Source organism: Homarus americanus, unplaced genomic scaffold, assembly GCF_018991925.1.
Source record: "Homarus americanus isolate GMGI-L3 unplaced genomic scaffold, GMGI_Hamer_2.0 scaffold45443, whole genome shotgun sequence".
NCBI lineage: Eukaryota > Metazoa > Arthropoda > Malacostraca > Decapoda > Nephropidae > Homarus > Homarus americanus.
In genome coordinates, this window is record NW_024735013.1 from 60,001 (window position 1) to 70,282 (window position 10,282).

The following is a 10,282-nucleotide window of genomic DNA, read 5'->3' on the forward strand; positions in this document are numbered from 1 at the left end:
GTCAACTCTCCCTCAGTTAATGTTTATATCTATCAATTACCTGTCAATTTGGTAAAGTATATTCAAATAAAATATTATTCATTATCATCAAGGTGAAGGAAAAAAGGGACGAATTTTACGGTGGTGAAAACAGAGAAGGTAATTTACATATATTGCATTACACAACACGGTGCTGTCTACTGGTGGAAAGGTGACAACTTTAGGTGGTGGTGGGCTATGATAAGTTACTCTCTCTCTCTCTCTTTAGTCTTTTATTTTAGCGTAATGTTCTCTCTCATCTTCAAGAGTCGATTAAGTAATAATTATACATACCAAGTCATTTTAAGCGTAAATGCAAAAAAAAAATATTATGTTATTGTCATTGATTTCTTATGCCTGAAAATTTTACCTGTTGAATATGGTGACGTGATTGGCTGGTGAGACTGGTGATTTAGTGGTCGACACCGCTGAATCTAGTGATGTAATTGGGTAACTGAAGGCGAAATGGTCAACACCAGTAAATCTGAAGATGTGATTGGCTGTCGCTGATGACGTGATGGTGGACACTATTTCATTCTAGTGACGTGATTCCTTAACACTGATGACGTAATGGTCGACACTTGTTGCTGCCGGGCTTTTGTGTTCGGCTTTTATTTATAGTTACATCAGTTATTTGCAAATGTCAATGAATTTCCAGCGACAGTCTTAAACTTCAAATTTAACCAGAAACAATAACAAAGTGTCCCCCGCCTTTGGTGAAACTTTTACCCTTTCGAAATCAATAGAATTTAGAACTCAGATAGTAAAGCTTGATCTCGTAAACATTACTCCTGAAATCTGTTTAAATGTCTTTCATGAACAGAATGATATGTTTCATTGATAGGTGAACGGCGAAGATTCTCCTCGACCCTCGCGTGGCGGCGTCAGGACACACACTGAGATGAGAGCATCCCAGGTCCCTCTTTACCCCCTGCGAGATTTCAATGAAAACGAATGCTCGCTCAAGGGCCTGATAATTGACGCGTTATGCTCACTACATGGCTACTAGAGCACTATAAATTTCCATCCTTAAGTTTTAACTTGTGTTTTGTTTTATTTTTAATCTTTCATTCACTCTTGTGCACAGTGGAAATAAATAAGATATAGGAAAATTATTTATATTTCTCTCCTTTTGTACTACAGACTATTGAAAGATGCTCACTTCAGGGCCCCACAAGACCTGCCACCCTTTTAAAATAGTATTTATTTATTTATATTTCGTAATGTTTCTCGCCTATTCGTTTACGAGCAATAAGAATAATTGAAGAAAATGAAAATATATCAACTTCTCTTTTTACGAGTAACTGGTGTATACTTTCATAATTCGAGACTGGTGGTCGTATTTGACTATACGTAAACAGAAACTCCACATTCCCATTTTCCTCTCATATAACCTCCACATTTCCCATTTTCTACTCACATTACCTCCACATTTCCCATTTCTGCTCACATAACCTCCACATTTCCCATTTTCTACTCACATAACCTCCACATTTCCCATTTCTACTCACATTACCTCCACATTTCCCATTTTCTACCAACATAACCTCCACATTTCCCATTTTCTACTCACATTACCTCCACATTTCCCATTTTCTACTCACATAACCACCACATTTCCCATTTCTGCTCACATAACCTCCACATTCCCATTTTCTACTCACATAACCTCCACATTTCCCATTTTCTATTTACATTACCTCCACATTTCCCATTTTCTACTCACATAACCTCCACATTTCCCATTTTCTACAGTAAGGACGCCTTATGACTCAGAATCTCATCTCATATAGTGTACGTGCCGTCACACTCCAGCTTCCGCCACCTGTGAGTGTTACCTGGATAATGAAGCCAATTAGTCCATCACTGGTGCCTTCCCTGCTACCTGAGGCTTCACTAAAGACAGGATGGAGTGACGGCAGGTTAGGAGAGGATAGTAGTCGGGATGATCAAAGCTAGGGATAGTTAAGTGAGGGTGATCAGGGCTAGGGGTGGTTAGTCCAGGGTAATCAAGGTGTAGGGATTGTTAAGTCAGTGTGATCAGGGCTAGGGGTGGTTAGTCCAGGGTAATCAAGGGTAGGAATAGTTAAGTCAGGGTGATCAGGGCTAGGGGTGGTTAGTCCAGGGTAATCAAGGGTAGGAATAGTTAAGTCAGGGTGATTAGGGCTAGGTGTCGTCATGCTGGTATGATCAGGGCTAGTGATAGTTAAACTAGTGTGATTTGGGCTAAGGGTGGTTAGTTTGGGATGATCAAAGGTAGAGATAGTTAAGTCAGGATGATCAAGGTAGGGGTGGTTAGGCCAGGGTGTTCAAGGGTAGGGATAGTTAAGCCTGTGTAAGTTGTGGGCAAAAAGAATATAATCCATGAACTTGTCTAAAATCCGAGTCTGAATCCCGATTTCTTGCACTGCTCGTCTTTTAGTAACACGTCTTCTTACACAAAGATGATGTTCAGAATATGGTGGTGTGTGTGTGTGTGTGTGTGTGTGTGTGTGTGTGTGTGTGTGTGTGTGTGTGTGTGTGTGTGTGTGTGTGTGTGTGTGTGTGTGTGTGTGTGTGTGTGTGTGTGTGTGTGTGTGTGCTAGCCAACAGCTCAAAATTCAAGCCCAATGAACACCCACCTTTTGTGTGTGTAGAGGAAGAAAGGGTGAAAGAACATTAGAGGTGTGGGAAAGGGTGTTAATAGTTCAGAAATTGAAGAAATTTAGGAGGGGGTAGAAGAAGGTGGGCTGACCGCCTTACTACGGGTTATCTAAGCTAATAGTGTGTTAGGGTTTTGTCCTGGGTTAGTTATTACATAAAAACATAAGAATGGAGGAAACTGAAGTGGGCCTATTGGCCCATACTGGGCAGTCCCATTTACACCCAACCCCTATCGCTCATATATCCATTCAACCTATGTTCGAAGCTATCCAGCGTATTCGAGTTAATGATGATGTTTGGTAACTTGTTCCACTCGTCCACTACTCTATTTCCAAACCAGTGTCTACCTGTTTCGAGCCTAAATCTAAATTTTTCTAATTTAAAACCGTTGTTGCGAGTTCGCTCCTGGTTGGATAGTTTGAGTACCTTTGTAATGTGCCCTTTGTTTAGCCCTGACTTCCATTTATACACCTCTATCATGTCGCCCCTCACTCTACGTCTCTCGAGGGAGTGCAAATTAAGATGCTTTAACCTGTCTCTATACTCAAGGTTCCTAATGCCCGGGATTAGTCCTGCCATTCTGCTCTGAATTCTTTCTAGGGATTCTATATCCATTCTGTAGTACCGTGACCATAATTGAAATGCGTAATCCAAGTGAGGTCTCACAAGCGCAAGATATAGTTTTAGGATGACCTTGCTAGTCTTGTAACTAACACACCTTTGTATGAACCCAAGTACTTTGTTAGCCTTGTTTCGATCAAATACACATCGTTGACTTGGTTTAAAATTCATACTTATTGTGGGTCGTTTTTCTTTGAGCTGGATTCTGGTTGGCTGGTCTCTCTGTTTGTCGGTGCGGGCACTAGACAGCCTACCCTATCCCATATATGGGTGTTGTGCGGGTCATATTTCATATTCCGCCAAACCTATTGGCGGATGCTGGTCTAGGGAGGTTGTCTATTGCCTGGCCGTATAGGTCGGGGGTGGTAATAGACCTTTTGAGAAATGGTAACTTTTGGGAACCATGTATGGTTGTTGTCGTTGTCTGGCGGGAGTCTTTGAAGGAGTTCTTGCTCTGAACGTTCTACCTTTTGCCAGACTCTGCTGGCCAGGGTGTGCAGCTGCTGGTTGATAGGTTTCATTCTCAGGTCTCTATGTATCTCGTGTGTGGTTCTGGTGAAGGGGTATCTTTCGCCTGTGATGAATCTCAGGGCTTCATTTTGGACCACCTGTAATTTTAATATTTGAGTGGTGCTCATAGTATGAAGAGGTACTGCTGGGTAAGTTAATATCGGTGTGATAACTGATGTCACCAGGCGGAGTTTTATTTTCTCAGGAAGCGTTTTAAAGCGGTATAGTTTTTTTCACCACGCACCTACCCACTCACCAACTTTACTACCCACCTACCCACTCACCATCCACCCACTCACCCACCCCTACCCACTCACCAACTTTACTACCTACCAACTCCCCATTCCACCCACCCCTACCCACCTACCAACTCCCCATCCACCCATCCACCCACTCCCCACCTACCCACTAACCCACTTTACCACCCGTCCACCCACCACGAGTGAGGAAAGCGATACACTAATGAGGTACCCGTATTAAGCTTACTAAAGGGCAGGACTTGTACCTGTTTTGTTGAACGTGTGATGGGGATGTGTGATGACGAGAGAGAGAGAGAGAGAGAGAGAGAGAGAGAGAGAGAGAGAGAGAGAGGCGATTGAATGAGTGAGAGATAGATACAGAGGAGAAATTGTCCTGAAAGCGAGAAAAGGCAATTGGGTGAGATAATGCTATGTGGACAGTGAGAAAAAGCAGTTACGTAAGCATAGAGAGAGAGAGAGAGAGAGAGAGAGAGAGAGAGAGAGAGGGAGAGAGAGAGAGAGAGGAGGAGAGGAGAGGTTGAGAGAGAGAGAGGGCAGAGAGAGAGAGAGAGAGAGAGAGATATTTTACCGTAAAACCTGTACAGCAGAAAGTTGTTACGCAGATCGATATATGTCCAGAGGGAGAGTGGGGAGGGGAGGAGGAGGAGGGGAGAGAGGGAGCAAGGGAGGGAGGGTTGAGAGGTAGAGTGAGGGACGAAGGGAGGAAGGAAAGGAGGGATGGAGAGTCAGGGTGGAACGGAGAGAGGGAGAAAGGGGGGGAGGGGAGAATGAAAACTGGAATGGGTAAGAAAACGTGAGAGAGGAATGGGAGTAATTATGGAGAGTAAAACATAAGATAATAAAATGATAAAGGAAAAGAAAAGAAGAACGAACAAAACAAGGAAGAATGATTCAGGGAGAAGGAGGGGAAAAGAAGAGGAGAATGTAGAGGAAATGTTTAAGGAAGAGAGGGAGAGAGAAGAAGAAGGTAGAAGGGAGAGGAATGGATGAAGAGGAAGGGAGAATGGAAGAAAGAACAAGAGTGAAAGAAACAGAGAGAGTGACCATGGTGGCGAGAGGAGGAGGAGGGAGGTGCATACAGGAATAGGGGAGAGGGTAGGGAGCGCGAGAGAGAGAAAGAGACAGAGAGATGAGAAGAGGATGGAGGGGAGGAAGGAGGAGAAAAAAGAGAAAGAATATGACAGGCATTAGGAGAGACATACAAACAGACAGAGAGAGAGAGAGAGAGAGAGAGAGAGAGAGAGAGAGAATGGAAAAAAGAAAATTGCGGAGAAAGTAAGAGAGAAAGTCTGCCATCCTCAACACTTCATCCTCTCACAGGACATGACCAACTTTCTAAGAACTTTCCCTCAGTTTACATTTTTTTGTCTATTCTCTCACTGCTCACACCTTATCTCACCTGTGACCTCCCAAGTTCTGTGTTTACTGGTAACATAATCTTATCTTCCTGCTTGATAATATTGACATTTTTTTTGTTCGGTGTTTTTGTACATCTTCTTGTTTGTTTGTTGTTTATTTGTTTGTTTGTGTGTGGGCTCTCGTCCTCATTAATCCTTTACCGGCCCATTCTCTTCAGCCTTTTCTCTGCTTCCCTTACACACCTCACCCCTCTCCATCCTTCAGTCTCTCCTTTCCCAATCTATCTTTCTCTTCTACCCTTTATTTTCTGTTTTCTCTACCTTTCCTTTCTATTTCTCTTTCTCCCTCCCTTCCTCTCTCCCTCCTCCTGACATCTACCCACCAAAAGTCCCTGTCCTCCAAAAAGTAACTTTAAAAGACAATCGGAGTCGTTTCCTCTCTCGCATCTCAAACGTTCGCTTCGTGGCAATTCAATCTCGTCCAATTTGGCAATTTCTGTTTTTTATCCTACCTTTGTGATTCATCAGGTGCTGTGTGTGTATTTTTTTATATATATTTTTGTATCTATATTCGTGCTGTTGTATTGATTTCATAGAGAAAGGTCCCAGAATGCTAGTGAAAACGATGTTGTTCAGATATGAGAAACGAAAACGGACAAGTCAAGAGTCGGATGAATCAGCTGGGCTACTGTTTGTTTACATTGTTACCTTGGTACGGATTTGCCAGGATTCTCAAAGATTCGTGTGCTATTTTTTCCAGGGAATTGATGACATACATTTTTTTTTCTTTTCTTTCTTTTTTTTACCGACTGGCGCTCTCAGGCTGATGTCAACATTACAAAGATACTTGATCATGCCCAGCTACGTTTGCTCATCCTTGATTAGGAGCTAGAGGATTAAACAAAATAGTGTTATTTCTTTCCCAAACACACGAACATTTACACATACAAGAACGCACTTTAAATACAAATCTAGAGACAAAATGATAACCGTAAATATACTCCCCTAGAACGTCTTTTTTATCATTCATCTTAATTTGTTATTCAGGTGGGATGTGAAGGAGACGAGAAGAGGGTAAAAGTTCATCTCTTGGTTCACGTCCACAAGAGTTTGCAGTATTTACCTTATTCTTAGATCATGTCTATACTCTTTCTTCTCCTTTGTCGTCTTCAGCCTCTCTTTCTCCACTGTTCCCTTCTTCTTATTATTATTATTATTATTATTATTAGTAGTAGTAGTAGTAGTATTGATTCATAGTCATGTTATGTGTAGCTATATCCGTTCTTTCCCTGAGTCTTAAAAACCTTCTCGTATTTCTCTTCTCATTTCCGTCCAGACACTTAGAGTTTTTGCTGGGCTCTGTCTCCACGCTTGCTTATTATTGTTGTTTCTCTGGTTTTTCTTATTTATCTTCATCTTCTTTTCTGTCTTCCTTATTTTCCATTCTTATCATTTTCCTCATCTCTTGGTACGAAGGGAGATTGTTAGGGAGGAAGAGAGAAGTTAGGGCGTTAGGGGAGAGATGTGGAAGTTAGGGGAGAATGGGAGGTTGTAAGGGGGAAAATTAGGGAGGAAGGGGAGGTTGTTAGGGGGAATTAGGGAGGAAGGGGAGGTTGTTAGGGGGAATTAGGGAGGAAGGGGAGGTTGTTAGGGGGAAATTAGGGAGGAAGAGGGAAATTAGGTCGAAAGAGGGGTAGTTTAGGGAAAGCTCAGGTAGGAGGTAGTTAAGAGGGGGTAGGGGATAGTTAGGAAGGATAATTAAAGGAGAAAAGAAATAGGGAGGGATTGAAATAATTAGTGTTAATGGAGGAGTGAGAGAGAGAGAAGGGGGTGGGTACTCACATACATTAGACTTATCTTCCTTTGCTTATCTCCAGTTATCAGATAACTGTTACCTGGTGGTACGAGGTTTCAACTGTATAGGTAAGCAAGTGTTTGACCTGACCTGACCTGACTTTTGTTGGATAAACCTTTTACCCTCCTATCATCTTCCCACCCTCCTCTCATCTTCCCATTATTATTATATTTTTTTTTACGGGGATTAGCCCACCCAGGCACAGGTCACTGACCCACATCGAAATACCAAGGATAATAATAATAATAATAATAATAATAATAATAATAATAATAACAATAATAATTCCTAGTAAAGATAATTTATAATAAAAATGTTAAAATAAATAAATAATATATTAATGATAATAATAACACTGTAATAATAATAATAAAGAACCATAAAGAAATATGTATGTTGTGTTGTCAAAGTAAGATAAACAATTGAGACCCTGCACTTGTGTGTAAATGAGGCAGAAAGTCAGATCAGCAACCTGGGACTTGGTCACAATTTTCGTGATGTCATATGGCAGCAGGGTCTACCATGAGACAACACATTATGCTGCCAATATCTTCCCAGGCGGTAGTACCTCCCTGTTTGATAGCTGCCGACTACCTGCTACATCTTTCTCTTCTCCCTTCCTCCCTTCCTCACCTTACAATTTGGCAACAGCATAAAGCCAACATGACCTGAGGCTAGGGTGTCATTACCTAACCTTACCTTCATCGGGTTGACCTGAAATACGTATATCCCAGGTAAGTACTCATTAGGAGGCAGCAACATTACCGGATACTCCAGTGAGGTCAAAGTCCACGTCTGTTGCGTTTAAATGCCTCCAGTTGGGTGTGAGACTCCACCCAGACGCCAGCCATTCCTGCAAGTTTGTTTACTTTTGGATTTGTGATCTGAGTGACTCCACATTGACTGCCTGATATACTACTGAGGACGACACACGGTAAGACACACTCATATTATTCTGTAAAGTATTAATGTCGTCACCCCTCCAAGCCTCGAGTTAGGCGGCGCTATCGTACCGTCACCCCAGCAGACACTACGACTATCGCTTACCCCTTCCCCCCTTTCCCTTCCCTCCCCTCCCTTCCCTCCTCTCTCCCCTCCCTTCCCTCCTCTCTCCCCTTCCCTCCCCTCCCCCCTCCCAGGAATACATCATATCTGAGGTGGAGACAAGATTTACAGCTACCCACAAGAGGGCACTCCAAGGCTTACTGTATTTCCTAATCCCTCTTATCATTGTCACCTTATCTGCTGGAGAGGTAATAGTAAAATATATAGGAATGTTTGTCATCTCCTGTGTTATATTAGGTTAGGTTAGGTTGGTTGTTAGGTTAGAGAAGGTTAGGTTAGGTTATTATGTTCTTATTTTGACCTGGCCTAGACGTCCTATCTTCGTCCCCCTCACGTCTCTTACTCCCCCTCCCTCCTCCCCGTCTTACTTCCCCCCTCCCTCCCTTCCTCCTGACTCTAACTCCTCCTTCCTTCCCTCCCTCCTCTAACTTCTGACTCTAACTTCCCTCCTTCCTCCCTCCCCTCCCCTCCTGACTCTAACTCCTCCTTCCTCCTTCCTCCTCCCTCCTGACTCTAACTTCCTCCTTCCTTCCCTCCTCCTGACTCTAACTTCCTCCTCCTCCCTCCTGACTCCTTCCTCTGACTCTAACTTCCCTCCTTCCTTCCCTCCTCCTGACTCTAACTTCCTCCTTCTCTCCTTCACTTTTTTGACGATCCCAAATACGTATAATTAACCCAGACACGAAAATTATTACAAGACGACCTAGAAGCTTTTACTATAGGTTGGGTGGGTTGGGTTGGGTGGGTTGGGTTGGGTTGGGTTTGGGTTGGGTTGGGTTGGGTTAAGTTGGGTTGCAGGTTGGTTGGGTTAGGTTGGATTGGGTTGGTTGGGTTGGGGGTTGGGATTGGGGGTTGGGTTGGGTTAGGTTGGGTTGGAGGTTGGTTGGGTTGGGTTGGGTTGGGGTTAGGTTGTTGGGTTGGGTTAGGTTGGGTTGGGTTGGGTTGGGTTGGGTTAAGGGTTGGGTTGGGTTGGGTTGGGTTGGTTGGGTTTGGTTGGGTTGGGTTGGGTTGGGTTGGGTTGGGTTGGGTTGGGTTGGGTTGGTTGGTTGGGGTTGGTTGGGTTGTTGGGTTGGTTGGGTTGGGTTAGGTTGGGTTGGGTTGGGTTGGGGGTTTGGGTTGTTTTAGGTTGGATTGGGTTGGGTTGGGTTATTAAAGGTTGGGTTGGGTTAGGTTAGTTGGGTTGCTTGTTAGTTGGTTGGGTAGGCTACAAGTTAATTAAACTGCTAATTCGAACTTGCTGGGAAGTTTCAGATAAAAGGTTGGACAGATAATGTGACTGATCCGGGGTGAGTGTGTAAACAAAAGCCGTCTCTCATGAGTTAATAATAGACCAACTGTTGTTATCTTTATTGTAATGTCTTTATTCCTGTCTCTCTTTCTCCGTATCCCCCCCTTTACTTCCGTTTATTTCCTTCATTCCCTCCCCTTACTACCTTTATTTCCCTCTTTCCTTCCTCTTACTTTCCCTCCTTCTCTCCCTTCCCCTTATATCCCTCCTTCTGTCCCCATCCCTTATTTCCTCCCTTACTTCCCTTTATTTCCCTTCTTTCCCTTTACTGCCTTTATTTCCCTTTATCCCCTCTCATCACTTTCCTTATTTCCCTCCTTCCCTCTCATCACTTTCCTTATTTCCCTTATTTCCCTCCTCCCCCCTTCCCTCCTCCAGGTTTGGAATGGGAAATGCCCTTGAGGCGTCCCCACCTCTCTTTTTTTTTTTTTATTTATCAAATTTCCCACACCCTCCAGGCCTGTTATCATCCATCCGTCTTACTCCATAACCACCTTCCCACCTGGACCTACTCTCCTCCCTCCTCTCTCTCTCTCCCTTTTTTCCACTGTCTGACAACCTCTGCTTTCCTACCTCTTCCATCCATATTTAACTGGTCTGCTCTCACCCTCCTCCCTCCTCTCCACCCCACACACTTTAACAACATCCATTCTTTGTCTCTCAC